This window comes from Alligator mississippiensis, chromosome 4 (genome assembly GCF_030867095.1).
Source record: "Alligator mississippiensis isolate rAllMis1 chromosome 4, rAllMis1, whole genome shotgun sequence".
NCBI lineage: Eukaryota > Metazoa > Chordata > Crocodylia > Alligatoridae > Alligator > Alligator mississippiensis.
This window is the reverse complement of record NC_081827.1, coordinates 221,339,275-221,357,764: the sequence shown is the minus strand read 5'-3', so window position 1 is coordinate 221,357,764 and position 18,490 is coordinate 221,339,275. Positions and strand designations below refer to the sequence as shown.

The 18,490-nt window shown below is 45.8% G+C and overlaps 1 protein-coding gene across 19 annotated transcripts in view; it reads right to left on the bottom strand.

The window, feature by feature from the left end:
• BAZ2B (bromodomain adjacent to zinc finger domain 2B) overlaps positions 1-18,490 on the bottom strand; it is a 288,601-nt gene that overhangs the window by 244,589 nt on the left and 25,522 nt on the right. For 16 of the 19 annotated variants that reach the window (XM_019480273.2, XM_014599410.3, XM_019480279.2 and 13 more), the window contains exon 2: positions 4,843-4,961. The exons of the other annotated variants lie outside the window; for them this stretch is intronic. The gene's annotated coding sequence lies outside the window, so the exon portion shown is untranslated. The remainder of the gene's footprint in view (positions 1-4,842; positions 4,962-18,490) is intronic. 19 annotated transcript variants of the gene reach the window in all.

The window sequence follows — 18,490 nt, the reverse complement described above, 5'->3', positions numbered from 1 at the left end:
ATATGATTACAGAAAAAGGGGGAGGGTGTTAATGTGGTGGCTGGAACCATAACTATAAAAATCAGGAAATGCAAAAATTAACTGTGTAACCTTAATGTTGCGTAAACATTTTTGATGGATTTTATTTTCTTGGGTTTTTTTTCCCTAAAGAAAGAAAAAATACCCTGAGCTTAATATTAGCATTTAAATGCTCCTAATTAAGCTTTGAAGTTTAAGTGGGAAGAAAGGGCGGGGCAAATTCCCACCTTTGTTGTTGCTATCATTTGGCTGGAGGCTTTTTGTTTTGTTGGGGGGTTTTTCTGGGCGACTGTTTATACTGTGACAGCTGCATCATCTCAGTTAAATGAAAAAGTAGAACCTGCAAAATACTATAGAATACTGGAAAAACTGCAGATTTTCCATTAAATTGTTAGGTCAGCAAATTTATTTTCACAACTACAATTAGTCCTGTGGGTTGATACAAACAAAAGATTTTTTTCCTAAAAAAAGTGCGTCCTTTATCATTTAATTTTTATATAAAGGCAACTTGATAATATCTGAGTTTTTTTAAATTACATTCTTGAGAGTTTTTTACATTAGTAATTCAAGACTTGCCAACTCTAGAAGAATATAATGACAGGAAAAATAATTAAATTATGCCATTATAAAGGACTGAAAACTGACTGAGAGAATGAAATTTTAGTCAGTTACACATTTAGTTAACGTCTGCCTGATGCTTATTGAAAACTTCTAAAATGTCAGTGCCTTTGTTTCATAACACAGAACAGCTCACATCCTGGCAAGACCAGACTTGACATTAGTGATATCTGTGAACCAAAAAAAGTCACTAAGTTTCATAAACAAGTCATTAACCCTCAATCATGATTATTCATATGCCAACTTGAGGTTTACAGACAAAACAATTTAAGGAGTCATCCAATCCAGGGGAAGGGGAAGCTGCCACCTTACAATTTTATTATAGTTCAGCTATTTGAAAAGTGCTCAAATGTAGTTAAAAAAAAACAACACAATTTTCTTCTGAGTTGAATCAGAATCTGAGAAATGTTAGCTTAACTAGTAATCTGGGAAAAGCTATGAAATGTAACAGTATAAAACAAAAGTAATCCAAAAAAGTGCTGCTACACATAATAATATAAAACAATGAAATATCTGAACGTATATAATGGAAAAGAGTTTCCATAACAGATCATTATTAAAACTGTACATCTCAGTCATCTTGCATCTGAAAGAACTCTTCGGTAGGCGGAAAAAAGAGACTGGGAAAGACCACAGAAAGAGATAATGGACTCCCCCCAAACTGTTAATACATGAAAAACTACCATACCCTATGAAAAGCAACACAGAACAGTAAACTGTGAATGAGAAATCAGTATGGATAATGAAGAGGATCTTAGGCATGGTAAAATGTTAAGGGCAATTTAGCAGATGTAAATTAATTCAGCTCCATACAGAAAAGGTCTTTGAATGATATATTACTATAAGAGCTCTTGGATCACTTTTCTTCTTGGAAACAGTGGAGCCAGTTTTACATAGAGGGCACCAAAAAAGCAAAACTATTCTTTGTGGTCCTGGAAATAAATTACTTGTGGGGAATTCAACAACACACTTTAGTATCCCAATGGAAGACCTACTTCCACAGCATGCATACTACTCTTGAAAAAGGCTGAATCAGAATTCAGTTAAGTATGGATGATCCTGGAATTAATTCTGTGAAGGAAGTATTAACCCTCAAAAATTTAGGATTTGGGGATTTTTTTACTTTTTTAGAAGAGCAAGACATCGAGAAAGATAGAAAGAACAAAACCTTTTTCTAACTGCAAATTCCTAATTTTAGGGACATGTCTACACTGTAAGCCTTCTCTGCCAGACAGGGGTAGTCTCAAAATACATCACACTACCTCCCCAACAGGTGATATACTTGTATTCATGAAGCACTAGATGCTAGCTAACACTATAGCTATGCTACACTAATTAGAAAGCCCCCAGTGCCACACAAACACAGATCTGCTGGTTTTGATTAGGGAAGCAGGATGACCTATCCAGGGCATTGCGGGTTAGCACAGGGAGTCTGCACTGTTTGCCTTATAAGTCAGTGCTTTGCTGTCTTGCAAGCATGGGACTGGAAGGGATCTCCTAGGTCAGGGATTATCAACCTGAGGTATGCATACCCCTGGCGGTACTTGGACTGACCCTAGAGGGTACGCACAGGCAGGGACGGAGCACTCCTGCCTCCCAGAAGCAGGGATGGGGCACGGAAGCTCGCATGCAGCAATCGCCACCGCCACACACCAGCCCAGTGAGCTTCCCTGTCCTGCCCCGGCCTGCTCCTGGGAGGGGGGCAGTTCTCGGCCCGCCCCCCACCGTCTCCGCCTCCCTGCTCCATGTCCAGCCGTGCACTACCCCCCCCCCCAGCATCCATCCACCAGGGGTACTTACACTAAAAAAAGATTGAAAACCCCTATCCTAGGTCACTAAATCTAGTCCACTATTACAACAGGCAAATATATCGTGATCCCTTTCGTATACTGCTTAAGTTTTATCTTAAACCCACTCAGTCTTTTGCCCCACTACCTCTGTAGTCAGCTTCTGGAATAGCCTCTAAATACTGGTGCGTATAAATCCTTTTCTAATTTCCAGATTAAAATTGATACAAAACAATTTATGCCCATTTGTTCTGTATCAACACTCTCTTTTAGCTTAAACACTTCTTTGTTCTCCATACTTTATACTCTTGATGTATTTTTAAAAAGGCAGTCCTATTCCCCTCAGGATTCATTTTGCCAGGCTAAACAAACCAAGCTTTTTTTGTCACCTTTCATAAAATAGACTCTTCATTCCCCCCATCACCCTACGAGCCCTTCTCTGCACCTGTTCCAGTTTGAATTCATCTTTCTTGAACATGGGTGACAGAAATGTACACTGTATTCCAGATGAGATCTTATCAGGGCTTTGTTCAATAGGATTAATACTACCCTATCTCTTCTCGTTTGTTCCATAGTCAGACAGAATAAAACAATATAGCTCCAGAGTGGCAAGCAGCCCCCATTCGCCTCAGTGAATTGTTTCAATTCAAAGATTAGTTGAATGTTCAAACACATAGCAGGACCTGCAGGCACATGTTACTGGCTTGAAATGTTACTTACTGGTAAATCCTTACAGATTCCATCATTCCTTCTAACCGAGTCACAACTAAACGCGAACAAACTGTGAAGTGCTTGGGTGCCTCTTTTGCAAACATATTTCAATGCTCATCTCATCTTTAGAAAAAGATCAAGTTTCCCAAAAATCATTTTCTCTCTTATTTCCTATGTTCATCTGCAACTTCACATCCTAGGGCCCACCGATTCTGAACAGAGAAAGTTCTCCTACCAAATGCCTAATTTGCTTTGGCTGAGAAGATCAATTTACCTGTTCTTGTAAAAGCTAAGGGCATTTATACACATGCTGAGGGGGGAGGGAGAAGGGACCGCTAATTACAGTGGTTCCGAGAGCAACTCTGATCAAAGTGCCCAGAGTGTCTCGTGAATCAGAGTCCCTGCACTTCAAAGTGGTGGTGGGGATGGTTTATCTAAACCTCAAACGAGCTCAAAGCACCCCCGCTACCATTTTGAAATATGGGAACACTGATACCCAAGACGCTGGAGGTTGCTGGAGCGTAGTAATTGCCTCACTCCAGCAGACTACAGGGTCTGCTCTGACACACACTAATTACAGCTAGGGTTGCCAATTCTGACTGAAGGCTATTCTGGGAGATTTTTTCTCCCAACATGACGTAATATCGTTAATAGGGGTGCACGACAGAGATTTTTTGGGCCGCCCCTTCCCCCACAACAGACTTATCAACCAATATTGATGCGACTGGCAATATGTAGCCAGGCAACTTGGACAGCAGCATCTGGCTGGTAAATCTGTTGTAAAGAAAGAGGCGAGGGGGGAGGGCAGATTGAGTCTCCCATGGTGAGGGATGGAGTGGGGCTGGGGCAGGTGCGGCACAGCCGGAGCAGAGTGCAGGACAGAGCCACAAGCAGCTCACTAGAGGGGGTGGGCGGTCATGGTGGTGGGGGGGGCGGTGTGCCCGCGTACCTGCACATAGGGCAAGGACAGACTGCCACTGTGGGTTGGGGCCGGGGCGGTGCCGAGCTTTTCCTGGTGGGGAGCTGAGCTGGGTTGAGCTTGGGGTGGGCAGCGCTGGAAGGGGGACTATGGGGAGGAGGATTTCAGCCACCCCAAAATTCACCGTAGCTCCCCCTCCCAAAGCAGCTGCCACCCACACGAAGTGCAGCCCCAGCCCAGCCTCCCCCCCCACCAGGAAGAGCCCACTGCTGGCCCCACCCCCAGCCACAGTGGCAACCCACCCCCACCCTACATGCAGAGCCAGGGGCACACACCCCTCCCATTCCCTCTTGGGGTGCATGTAGCAGCAGGAGCTGCCACCTCCTCCCCATGCCCCCCAGACAAGCCATTTACAACTCCGTCCTGTGACCCACCCTGGCTGTGCAAGTGCCTGCCCCTGCCCCACTCCCTCCATATCCACTGGGGCCTTGAACTGCACCCCCACCCCAACACCCCTTCCCTCACAACAGACTTATCAGCTGGACCCACCTGCTCTCCATGCTGCCAGGCTGCACTCCTGGCCACCTGGGTGCCGTGCTGCAGCTGTGCACATGCACGGGGCATTTATTGACAACATTAAATTGGCCACATCCCCCAAAAAAGCTGACTGCCAATACTGTCAATTTCCCTCACATTGGTCCCAATTCGATATGGGACTGATGTATCAGTGCATCTCTAGTCATTAATTGTACTGTTTAACCTGTTCACAATATCAATCTACCCGATTACCTTCAGTAGTCACCAAGAGATTGATGCCGATTCCGGTAGACTCCGGGAGTGTTGGCAACCCTCATTACGTGTCAGAGCAGACTTGCTGTTCATGTATAGGCACGCACAGTGCTGTTCAGCTATATGGGATAAAAACTTGAGATGGTCAAACCTGGAGACAAATCACCCATTTATAGCTTTTGGATTTACAAAATCAGAAGTGAAATCAGGGTTCTATTTGAGCTGTTCAAGAAGTTCAAGACTATAAAGAGAATAAGTAGATAGATACATACGTTGTGAGGTAACGTATTTATAACTTAATACAGTGGTTCTAACTTTTTTTTTTCCCCATGGACCACTTGAAAATTGCTGACAATCTCGGTGGACCACTTGATAAACTTTTTTTTACACAACTCATATGTTAATATCAGTAGTCTTACAAGTATACATATTCTTGATTGTTCCGCAACCTTTCTGCGGACCATCTGAATGGAGCTCGCGGACCAGTGGTGGTCCGCAAACCACAGTTTAAGAAACTCTGGCTTAATAGAAATTAAGAAAGCATTATGTATATTCAATCCAGTTTAATAAGAAAAAACTAGATTTCATTATTCATGTTGGGAGGGGTTGTTTTGTTTCAGTGGGGTTTCAGTGTTTGGTCAGGTCTTTGAAGCAGCACTTAAAAGATGAAAGATCACTCAGGGGAGAGTTGGATACAGAATTTATTTTTGTTAATGGAAATACAACAACTTGGATTTCAGAAAAAATGCAGCCAATGCTACCTTTAAGAAATGGTACTGAAGATAGAAAAGCTGTGCTACATGTTTCATAGTAGTACCACTTCATGAAAAATAAAATGAAAATGGGCAACTATTTTGTTATGTATCTACAAATATCACTGATGTAATAAATTGGACTTGTGAGAAAGCATCGAGGAAAGCTTTAATTCTCCACATTATGGAACCACTGACTAATTCAAATATTTTGATAGCAACATGTATACATTTGGGTTGAAATACCAATTAGATTAGATTCTCCTGGATAGATGCAATGTGAGCAAAGCACCCCTATAAGCTTCACTCAACCTCTGCCAATACATGCTTCATAGAACTCCTAAGTAGGTTATCAGCAGGGATCCTGGTTTTTTCTGTTTAAAAATTACAAATTCTGATAAAAATCCCAAATTCTGATTTAAAAAGCCAAAAATGACATTTTTCTGCAATTACAATGAAACACCATTATATAAGGCATATAGTTGTATCAGTTGAACACAAATGTTTTATTGATATATTTACATTTTTAAAACAATTTGGAAGCCTCCTAATGCATCAATCATTATAATAAAATAAATTATAAATACCTATATATTTTGGTGTTTGATTTTGCTTTTTTATCATGGAAAATCAGAGATCCCCCTGCCCCCTTCACTCACCAGGATGCAGGTCCAGCTACAGCTGCCCCCTCCCCTCTCCTGCTGCTTTGTGTCAGTGAGCAGCCCTGATATGCCAGTGCCCTGCCCATCTCATCTCCCCTCACTCTCAACCCACAGCCACCCACCAGCCCTGCCAGTGCCCCTTGCACCTAACCCACAGCCCCCTGGCCCTGCCAGAGCCCCTCGCTTCTGACCCGTAGCCCTGCCAGTGCCTGCTTCTGTCCCACAGCCCACTCAGCCCTGCCAGCACCCCTCACTCCCAACCCACAGCCCTGCCAGTGACCCTCAACTCCCAACTTGCTCCCCCAACCCACCCTACCTCCAGCCACCTACTATGAGCAAGGGGGTGGGTGTGTGGGGAAGAGAGGGTGTGGGCACAGGTGCCATGTGAGGGGGCACAGGCAACGTGTTGGGGGGCATGTGCCTCCTGAGATTTCTGCGTGCACAGAAGGGCATTGGGCTACAGCCAGGCTGGACCAGCTCTGGGCAGGAGCCGCCTCCATGGCCCAACAGGCAGGACCCGGCATGGGAGGGAACGTCACACTGCCACGGCCTCTGAGGTGGTCCTGTCCACTGGGCCACTGAGATGGCTCTTGCCCAGAGCTGGTCCGGCCCAGCTGCAGCCCCACACCCCTCTGTTGGTGCAGAAATCTCAGGGGGCATGTGACCCCCAACTGCTGTGTAGCCTGTGCTCCCCCTGTCCCCAACACATCACCCATACCCCCTACCCCCATAGGCTTACCTGGAGGGAGGTGTGGGAGCTGCTTTGTACTGCTGCCTGGCTGCCATGTGCATGTGTGTGCACGCACATGCACACGGCACTCCCTGAGTCCCGTTCCCTCCAGCCTCATGCAGCCCCTTGCAGGCTGGAACTCTGCCAGCCTGTACGGGGAAACCCACAGCTTCCTTCATTTTTCTCCTTTAAAGGAGAAAATCCACATTTTTCTGCAGCAAACAGAAAACCCAGATCTCTAGTTATCAGTTATTTTTGGTCTAGTAATATTGAAAGACCACCACATACGAGAGGAGTCAGAAACAGGAGAGAGAATAATCAAAGAAAGGAAAAAAAACAGAAAGACAAGGAGGAAAAGAATCAAGAGAAAGTAGGCGAAGGTAAATCAGGAAAAACCATGACAAAGCTGGGTCAGTTCTACTGATCTGACTAAAAGGCGAACAGTATACAGCTGATAAATCCACAGCCAACAACAGAGAACTCTTAGATTCTGGCTCTGCCTAAAATTTGAGAAGCCAGTGTTGAGAAAAAATGTTCTTGAGCTGGTCTGGTCTAAAATCAGTAGCCACACATTTCTGTGCACAAACTTCTTGATCAGCAACTTCATTTACACATCTCCTTAACATAGAGATTATTCTTTCAATAGGCAAGATAAATTAGAAGTAATATATAAGGTTACAGGGCAAGTGTGCAGCTCCAACTGAAAAGAACTTACGATCACATAAACCTTAAGGTAGCTGTATAAAAAATGCTGTAACATAGATCTACGTGCAGGATTCTGGCCTCTTGTATGCAATTATTTAAGTTTAATTTAGAATTTAGCAATCTAATCTATGCAGATGGCTCATTGTTCTGCCTATAACGGAGCCCAGCTCACTTGGACCAAAAGATCCAGCTACACAAATCAACACCACATCACAACTAAAATGTCTTTTACAATAGGCAATAAGGAAGAATTTCTTTACTGTCTGAGCCCTCAAGGTCTGAAATAGCCTGCCATCAGAGGTGGTTCAAGCACCTACATTGAACACCTTCAAGAGTAAATTGGATGCTTATCTTGCTGGGTTCCTATGACCCCAGCTGACTTCCTGCCCTTCAGGCGGGGGGCTGGACTCGATCTTCCGAGGTCCCTTCCAGCCCTAATGTCTATGAAATCTATGAAATAGCCTTTGATATACATTTACTATTTTAGATATTTTTTTCCATTAGTTTATGTTACGATTACAGAGTGCCAGTAACTTTCAAATAAGGAACAATGGTCACAAACTGACAAGAGAGCAGATTTAGGCTCGATATCAGGAAAAACTTCTTCACAGTAAGGGTGGTCAAAATTTGGAACAGGCTTCCAAAGGAGGTGGTGTTCTTCCCTACCTTGGGGGTCTTTAAGAGAAGGCTAGATAGGCATCTGGCTGGGGTCATCTAACCCCAGCACTCTTTCCTGCCTAGGCAGGGGGTCAGACTCTATGATCTGTTGAGGATCCTTCCGACCCTAACATCTATGAACCTATGAATTGCAAATTACCCATGATGAAAAGTAACAATTAGACTGTTAGCTGTATTTTCAGTAATATGATCATGTTTTAATACTTATCTTCTTTCTCAGTCCTCTTTAAAACCCTTTTTGGGGTGTTTTGGCTTCTGCTGGAATACAAATTAAGAGCTTTACACAGGAAAAATAAGTAGGAAAAATCTAATCCCTGATCCCATCTGAAGTTGATGTCTGAGTTTCTTCCAGAATGGGGTGAATTTTGTCTCATCAGTAAAAAAGAACAACCCTCAATGGATCTAATATGTGGTGTTATATTACAGAATATTTGCACTGTCAGAGCTGAAATCAACCACCTGAAGAAACACTTAGCATCTGGAAATTAAGCCAGTTATACAGCACCATTATCTTCCCAGTGAAATATTAATGCTTTTTAAAATCTAGCTCAACAATCATTCAGTGGAAAAGTTACAAATGCTGAAGTATTGTTCCTTATTCACTTTGCTGACCATTTCACAAAACTTGACGGATAATGTTCCCAGATTCAGCTTTCGAAAAAGAATTTCCCTGTGGAAGAACAAAAAGCTATGTGCATCATCAAAGCTCTGTCAGCACATCAGACACCATCAAGCCATGAACCTTGCCAGATCAGGTCCTTTCACTGTTATGATGGATGAAAGTAATGATGTCAGCAATGACAAGAAGGTCTACATCATGATTAGATATTTTGATCAGGATTCAAGTCTTGTGAAAAATGATCTTACGGAAAAGCTAGCCTGCAAATGTTGAAAGCCTTTTTGCATCACTGAATTCAGTTCTCACTAACTTTAAAATTCCAGATATGATAGAATTTCTCTCTGACTCGGCATACAAGGGGCTTGCCAAGCACGTTTTATAACAGTAAAAGAAATATCAGCTTCTCTTTGTTAGCTTCCACATGCGTCACTTGTGTACAGTGGGTAGAAAAGAAGAATCCTGTCATTCATCCCCCAACCAGGAAGAGACCTGTCGAATAACAACTCCCATTGCCATAGCAGTACAAAATGGAAGGAAGAATACTGTTAATACCAATAATGGTGTAATACAGATGATCAATCTTCCTATTGCCACCATGTTTGATAAAAGGATAGGTCTTCAAGCTTTTGGAAAAAAAAAAAATGCAGGGATCAGAAGCTGCTATTTCAGTCTTCTTTTAATGTCTGGTATGAGACTGAAAACTTAAACGTAGAAAACCATGCTTTTAAGAAACGATTTAGCAGCCCAATTTTTAAATACAGGATTTGAGATATGGCTAACAGGAGATCATGCCTCTTTTGTTCTGTAAGGTGCAAGTCTGAAACTGAGAAAAGGCAAGAAAAGTAGTCTGTTCTTCTGGTTAACACATGGGAATACTCCCCCAGCAAAAAAAAACTCAATTCAATTCCAGGCTTTGCAAAAGACTTTCCACATGGGACTCAATAGGTCACTTAAAGTATATTTTTCATGATAGGATTTGCCTTCATTAAGGAAAAGGTAGCTACCACAAGATAAAACCCTTATGAAGACAGTTCGTACTTTATGCTATTTGCAGGCCAAGCTAAGCTACATGCTTCCCTTCCCCTCCCATGCTGAGCCACTGTTCAAGATTACATAAAGATGTATGAGAAATACACACATAAGTTAACACATACCTGGTCACATACTTAGAACAGACACCTATATGTGTAACAAAAAGATTAAAAAGGGAACAGATTACATGAGAGAGAACTGTGCCTAGACACATGGGGAAAATAAACAACAAAACAATACTACAGAAATGATAAGACAAGCAATAGCTGTAGCAAGATATTAAAAAAGAAAAAAAAGTGAAGGAGAAGAAAAAACAGAAGAGAAAAAAAGGAAGTTTCTTTCAAAAAACATCCAGCTTTGTTAGTCAAACTAGGAACAAAGTTTCAGGAAAAAGCCAATAGAGGAATCAGAATATGTGAGACAGTGACAAACAGAGACTTTTAAACCTTTATTATACGTATATTAAAAACAAATGGTGAAAGTGCAAAGGTGTGTGGCTCTCCTGGGGGCCAAACATGAAACACTTGTTAGCAACAAAAAATACCATGTCACTGGAGATTGAACTCCACTTCCCAATGCCCCATAGAGGTTTACAGATGTAGAACCAGCTATCCATCTTCCACCTTGCAGAGCCCCCACACCCCAAAGGCCTAGAGCCACACAAATTGGTCCACATTTTGTTGCAAGGCAAAGTGTCCAAAATCAAACGACACATGCCCAGACCGGGAAGCAGAAGATTTGGAGGGCCATATCAGAGCTGGCCCCTGCAGCTTTTCAGAGTTGCCATTTTGGCCTGGTCCAGCAGGAAATTGGCCAGGCAGATCAGGATCCCCTTGATCCCTCTTGTGATAGAGGATGTACACATTCTCAGAGAAGTCCAAGTCCAGTGTGCTAAAGAGGGTGCTGAGGGCAGCAAAGAACAGCTGCAGCCAGGGGCAGTCCAAAAAGGCACAGAAGAGAGTCTCCTCCACCTTCTCCTTACAGGAAAGGTGGGCCACCAGCACTGCCAAGTCTAAATAGTGGACAAAAGTGCCCGTGGCCAGGGCCCCACACAACAGGCATCACTGCAAGTTGCCAGTTATCTTGGCAATAGGTAGTTTGTACAGGGTACACCAGGCCTGGAGGACTTGCTTTGATGATCCTGCCACTGGACACCATCACCTCCAAGTTGTATCAGCGCAGGCAGCAAGGACACAGCCATGATGCATTTTGTCCACATGTCCAGTGCCTTACCAGACAGGATCTTAAGGCAAATCCCACCACTGTCCTTGAGGACAGTGGGCACAGGGAGGGATAGCAGAGTGCTGGGCCCGCCACTCTCACTGCTGTCCACAGCCCAAAACCTAGCAGTAAGAGGGGGTCTGTCTAGCAAGCTGACATTGGGGAGAGCATATGACGTGCAGAGATGCTCTTCTAGGGCAGCAAGCACATCTGCAGAGAAGGCAGCTTTTACTTCAGCTGAGAGGCACTAAACAAAATAAACAAGAGTGCAGGCCCAGCTGGTCAGCCACACTTTGGCTGAGAACCAAGCAGACCAAGCCAAGTCGAAGATGTGGGCAGCTAGATGGCGTGCAACCTAACCAAGGAAGCAACGGGGCTTCAGGAGGCAAAGCTTGGTGTCCCCTGCCACAAAGCCAAGACATGGACATGGGGCTCCTGCAGCAACTCTGAAAATCACAGGTACCTGCCCTGGGGTCTCAGCTGGAGGTAGGCCCTCCAGGCTCAGAAGAGTGTGGTAGAAAGAAAGCAGGGTATGCCTGCCAAGGCAACTGGGATCCAACAGGAAGTTTCCAATTGAGGTTGAGGTCCCCCACTCAAGGCAGGAAAGTGAAGGCCAGCCATTGCCCAAGGAGGCATTTGCCACCAAAGAGCAGACACCAAAAGGTTTGCAGGCAGAAGGCAGCCACCCTGCTTGCTAGATTAATTAGGCCCTGACCTCCCTTGCTGGTGGGCAGGTAAAGGACAACCCACTGGAGCCAGTAGTAGGGGTGCACCAGAGATTTTTGGGGCCGATACCAATAGCTGATATTTAAGGAGGAATATTGGCCAATACCAATCCAATTTCTGATACAGCTGCCTCCAGCTGGTAAGTCCAGTGTGGTGGAGGGGGGTGGGGAAGGAGCATGGGGGGGGCAAATCAATGAGGGAGGGGGCAGGGGCTGCCCAGGCAGGGCAGAGCCAGAGCTCGTGGGGGGGGGGGGGAGGAGGCAGCCCTCGCCACTGCTTGCACCCCGGGAGGGCACAGGGGGGTGGGTGTGGGGAGGGGAAGGGTGCATGTGCCCCCCAGATCTAATGTGGGGCGGGGCTCTTCTTGGCTGGGACTGGGCTCAGAGCAAGACCAGGCAGCATTGGGAGGATGCTGCATCCACCCCAACATTTGCCACTGCTCCACTCCCAGTGCCACCACCACCAGCCTCCTGGTGCAGCCCTGGCTCTTCCTAACATGTGGATGGAGGCAGAGTGTTGAGCCAGGACTGCACTGGGAGCACTAGGAGTGGAGCAGTGGTGAAATTTGGGATAGATACAGCATCCTCCCAGTGCCACCAGCATCTGCTCTGAGCCCAGCCCTTGCCAAGAAGAGCCCTGCGCAGCCCCAGCTTGCCCCGCCCTGCAATCCGGGGGCACACGCCTCCCCACTTCCAGTGCCCTTCCAGGGTGCAAGCAGCAGCAGGACCCACCTCTCCCACGAGCTGTGGCTCCGCTCCCCTACCTAGGCAGCACCTGTCCCTGTCCCTGCCCCCTCCTTCACCGTGAGGGGTGTTGACCAGCCCCCAAAAAAGACACAGGTCCACTGGGTGGGAGGCTCAGTTCCTCCATTCTGTCCCTCATCCCAGGTTGGGGTAGGGTAGTCCTGCCTCTACTTTATGGGGGAGCTGTCTTTCCCATAGCCTGCTTCTTCACCAAGCACTGACCAGCCAGGTGAGCAGGAATCCCGCACTGAAAATATGTCATTTCTTTCATGGAGAGAGAGAACTTTCATGGAGGAAGGAGGACCCAGGAAACTATAGGCCAGTCAGTCTTACCTTGGTCCTAGGTAAGCTTTTTGAGTTATCCTGGCGCATGTCCACGAGGGGCCAGCAGGGGAGATTATACTTAGGGGCAACCAATACGGGTTCATTAGAGGCAGGTCCTGTCAGACCAACCTGGTGGCTTTCTATGACCAAGTCACAAAATCCTTAGATGTGGGTGTCACGGTGGACATAGCCTTTCTGGACTTTAGGAAGGTCTTCGACATGGTCTCTCACCCCATTCTCATTAAAAAACTAGGGGACTGTGGCGTTGACACCTACACAGTCAAATGGGTCACTAACTGACTGGAGGGCCGCATCCAGAGAGTGGCGGTGGATGGGTCATTTTCAGCCTGGAGGGATGTGGGCAGTGGGGTTCCGCAGGGCTCAATCCTTGGGCCCACGCTGTTTAACGTCTTCATCAGTGACTTGGACGAGGGGGTGAAAAGCACCCTGTTCAAATTCGCAGACGACACTAAGATGTGGGGAGAAGCGGGCACGTCAGAAGGGAGGAATAGGCTGCAATCGGACTTAGGTTAAAGGGGTGGGCAGATTAGAACAGGATGGGTTTCAACACTGACAAGTGCAAGGTGATGCACCTGGGGAGGAGGAACCAGCAGCAGACCTACAGGCTGGGGGACTCCCTTCTCATCAGTGCAGAGGCAGAAAAGAATCTTGGAGTCATTACTGATGCCAAAATGAACATGGGCCGACAGCGTAGGGAAGCAGTCATGAAGGCCAACCGTACCTTGTCATGCATCCACAGATGCATCTCCAGCAGGTCCAAGGAGGTGATCCTCCCCCTCTATGCGACACTGGTCAGGCCGCAGTTGGAGTACTGTGTCCAGTTCTGGGTGCCGCACTTCAGGAGGAATGTGGACATGGAGAGGGTCCAGAGGAGGGCCACCTGCATGATCAGGGGTCAGCAGGGCAGGCCCTATGAGGAGAGGTTGAGGGACCTGATCCTGTTCAGCCTCCACAAGAAAAGGCTGAGGGGGGATCTAGTGGCTGTTTACAAACTGGTCTGGGGGGACCAGCAGGCATTGCGGGAGTCCCTGTTCCCCCAAGCACTACCAGGAGTGACTAGAAATAATGGTCACAAGCCAGCAGAAGGTAGATTTAGGCTAGATATCAGGAGGTACTACTTCACTGTCAGGGCGGCTAAGATCTGGAACCAATTTTCAAGAGAAGTGGTGCTGGCTCCTACCCTGGGGGTCTTTAAAAGGAGGCTGGACGAACACCTTGCCGGGGTCATTTGACCCCAGTACTCTTTCCTGCCATGGCAGGGGGTCAGACTTGATGATCTGCTCAGGTCCCTTCTGACCCTACTAACTATGAAACTTGTATGGCTGCTGACCCAGCCGGTATCATACATAGGGTGGTTTCCAGAGATTTGCCCCCATCTTTTAGGATGGTAAACACCCACCTCCAGAAGGACAGGACATGCTTGAACTCAGGGGCTTTACAGTAAAGTGAGAGCTTGTTATCTTACTTGAGCGAGCCAGATCCTCAGCTAGCTTGTCATCACTGAGATATGGGGAACACAGAATCAAAGAAAATTAGGGTTGAAAAGGATCTCAGGAGGTCATCTAGTCCAACCCCTTGCTCAAAGTAGAACCATCCCCAAATAGATCATCCCAGCCAAGGCTTTGTCTAGCTGGATCGTAAAAACCTAGAGATTCCACAACCTCTCTGGGTAACCTGTTCCAGTGTTTTACTACCCTCCTACTGAGAAAGTTTTCTCCTAATATCTAACCTAAATTTCCCTCGCTGCAACTGGAGACTGATACGCCTTGTTCTGTCATTTGCCACCACTGAGAACAGCTGAGCTCCATCTTCTTTGGAACCATCCTTCAGGTAGTTGAAGGCTGCTTTTGAACCCCACCTCAGTCTTCTCTTGTCCAGACTAGATAAGCCCAGTTCCCTCAGCCTCACCTCAGAAGTCATGTGCCCCAGCCACCTAACCATCTTTGTTGCCCTCCGCTGGACTCTCTCCAATTTGCCCACATCCTTTCTGTAGTGGAGGGCCCAAAAGTGGACGCAGTACTCCAGATGTGGCCTCACCAGTGCTGAATAGAGGGGAAGAATCACTTCCTTTTATCTGCTGGCAACACTCCTACCAATGCAACCCAGTATGCTGTTAGCCTTTTTGGCAACAAGGGCACATTGCTGGCTCATATTCAGCTTATTGCTCACTGTAACCCCCACGTCATTCCCTGCAGAGGTGCTGCCCAGCCAGTCAGCCCCCAGCCTGTACCAGTGGCATGGGACTGTTCCATCCTAAATGCAAGACTTTGCACTTGTCCTTAATGAACCTCATGAGATTTCTTTGGTCCAGTCCTCCAACTTGTCATGGTCACTCTGAATCCTAACCCTACCCTCCAGCACATCTACTATTCCTCCCAGCTTGGTGTCATCTGCAAACTTGGAAGATGGCATAGAGTGCACCCACAGCAAGTCACTGATGAAGATATTGAACAAAACTGACCCCAGGACCAAGCCCTGGAGCACTCCACTTGATACTGGCTGCCAACCAGACAGAGCCATTGACTACTACCCTCTCACCCCAATGCTCCAGCAAGTTTTCTATCCACCTTAAAGTCTGTTCATCCAACCCACATATCCTTAGCTTGCCTGTGAAAATGTTGTGGGAAACCATATCAAAAGCCATGCTAAAATCAAGGTATATACCACATCCACTGGTATCCCTACATCCACAGAGCCAGTTATCTCATCACAGAAGGCAATCAGATCGGTCAGGCATGACTTGCCCTTGGTGAATCCATGCTGACTGTTCCTAATCTGTACCTTCTCCTCCAAGTGCTTAGAAATGGATTCCTTGAAGATCTGCTCCATGATTTTTCCAGGGACTGAGGTGAAGCTGACTGGTTTGTAGTTCCCTGGAGCCTCCTCCCCCCCCCCCCCCCTTAAATATCAGCACTATATTTACCCTTTTTCCAGTCATCTTGGATTTCTCCTGATCACCACGAGTTTTCAAAGATGATGGCCAGTGGCTCTGCAATCACATCTGTCAACATCTCAGCACCCTCAGGTGCATCCCCTCCGGCCCCATAGACTTGTATATGTCCAGCCTTTTTCTAAATAAGCCACAACCTGTTCTTTTGCCACAAATGGCTGCTCGCCTCCTCCCCAAGCTGTGCTGCCTGGTGCAGTAGCCTGGGAGCTGACCTTGCCTGTGAAGACTGAGGTGAAAAAGGCATTGAGTACTTCAGCCTTTCTGCATCCTCTGTCACTAGATTGCCTCCCCCATTCAGTAAGGGACCCACACTTTCCCTGATCCTCCTCTTGTTACTGTCATACTTGTAGAAACCCTTCAAGTCCCTTGCTAGCTGCAACTTCAGCTGCACTTTGGCTTTCCTGACTTCATCCCTGCATGCCTGAGCAATACTCTTATACTCCCTCCCTAGTTGTTTGTCCCAGTTTCCAATGCTTATAAGCTTCCTTTTTGTGATTTAGCTCACTGAAAAATTCCCTGCTAAGCCAAGCTGGTCTTCTGCCATACTTGCTAGTCTTCCTGCACATCAGGATGATTTGTTCCTGCACTCTCAGTGAAGTTTCTTTAAAGTATAGCCAGCTCTCCTGGACTCCTCTCCTTCTCAGATTGGCTTCCCAGGGGATCCTGCTCATGAGTTCCCTAAGCGAGTCAAAGTCTGCTTTTCTGAAGTTCAGGGTCCTTACTCTGCTTCTCTCCATCCTTCCTTTCCTCAGGATCCTGAACTCACTGGTGCTGAAGCTGCCATCCCCTACTACATTCCCCAACAATTCTTCCCTGTTTGTGAGCAGCAGGTCAAGAGCACAGCCCGTAGTTGGCTGCTCTAGTACTCACTCCAGGAACTTGTCCCCAACACTCTCCAAAAACTTTCTGAATTGCCTGTCCCAGCAGATGACATTGGACAGTATGACTTTAATAGCCAGATTAACAGAGCCAAAACAGTGACAAAACACTCCCAATTGTGATGCCTTTTTCCACAAGGCTGGGGGAGTTTAAGAAAATCATGAGCACTCTGTTAACCCAGGGGGCATACCTGATGTTGTGATAGCTCACTAGCTTCCCAACTGATAGACTGAAGTCCTCTGCTCCATGAGTGTCAAGAGCAAGAAGATGCAGGCCATGGGCTCTTAAGAGATTCATAGATCTCTGGCTGTTGGAGCTGAAAAATGAAATGGTTAAACAAAAGAGCTCTCTGATTGCTGAAGAAGAGCCATACAATTCAGTGGGAAGGGGTCTGTGCAAAAAGAAAGTAGAGGATAAAAAGGCAAAAAGAGAAGAGAAATAATGTGATAACCACAAAAATCCTAAAATAAGGGGAGTAGGAAAGACTGGGACAGGGAAGAGGCTGAGAAAGCATTAGTTCTGGTTCAGCAGGGAAGAGTGTGTGGCATAGGGGATGCTGAGACAAGAAGGGTAAAAACTGTAAATAAAAAAGGGAGAGGGAGAGAAAAGCAAATTAAAATGAGATAATCTAGCTCAGGAGGGGTTCCCAAAAGACAACCCAAAAGTGCAATGGGCAGCAGGAGGAGAGGCAATTTTGAAAGTTCTCTTAGGAAATACCTTGGCAGAGCAGCTAGGTGGCATTGAGAAAGAGAAAGAGAGAGAAAGAGAATAGCAGCCAAATCACTTGAGGTAGATGTTTCATATTACCCCTTCAGAGACCTAGATTTGATTTCTGGTCCCAGAAATCATTGGTTTTACCAATGTAATCAGAAACAGTACGCTCATGCCTAAGAGAGGAATGATTTTACCCAATAATGAATACGTTTCTGTCTTAAAAGCAATGTTATAGGGCATAGGGCTTCAGTAAGATGCCCACCCTACCTTCCTTGGAACACAGAAAAGTAGCTATGATACAGGAATTTATAATCTCCAGGGTGGGACTTATATTCTGTTGCTGCCTCATGCATATCCTGGTTTAGACTTTATGTAGATGAATAATTTTTGCTTTATTAAAACTGTCTGAGATTGCCTTTTTTGGGAAAGTATAGCTGAACAAAGAATGCTATGTGCTTCAGATACATTCACCTCTTCCCTTTGACAAAGATACCAATTACATTTCTATTTGGAATTTATAATTTTCCTGAGGCATAAAAATATTATGCTAGTAATGTACTCAAAGTTACAGGAACCAAACATATAAAATGTTTCGCATAGCATTGGAAGAATTGATCATACAGTATTATCATCAAACAATACTATTGACAGTTTGTGGCATGCAGGCAACAGAGCATTTAACATCTCTGGAAACTGAAGCTGAAAAATAAGGAGAGGACTTCAGTTCCCCTAGCCAGCAGAAGTAAAGAACTTGGCAGAAATGAGTCTATCAGCTGCCAGGATAGACATTGTTTTGTACCACCTCCTCTTCTCCTAGGATCTAATTCTTGGAGCAGCAATGATGTAAATCTTCAATGCTACGTAAGTATGTCTCACTAATAAGGTGGAAAGA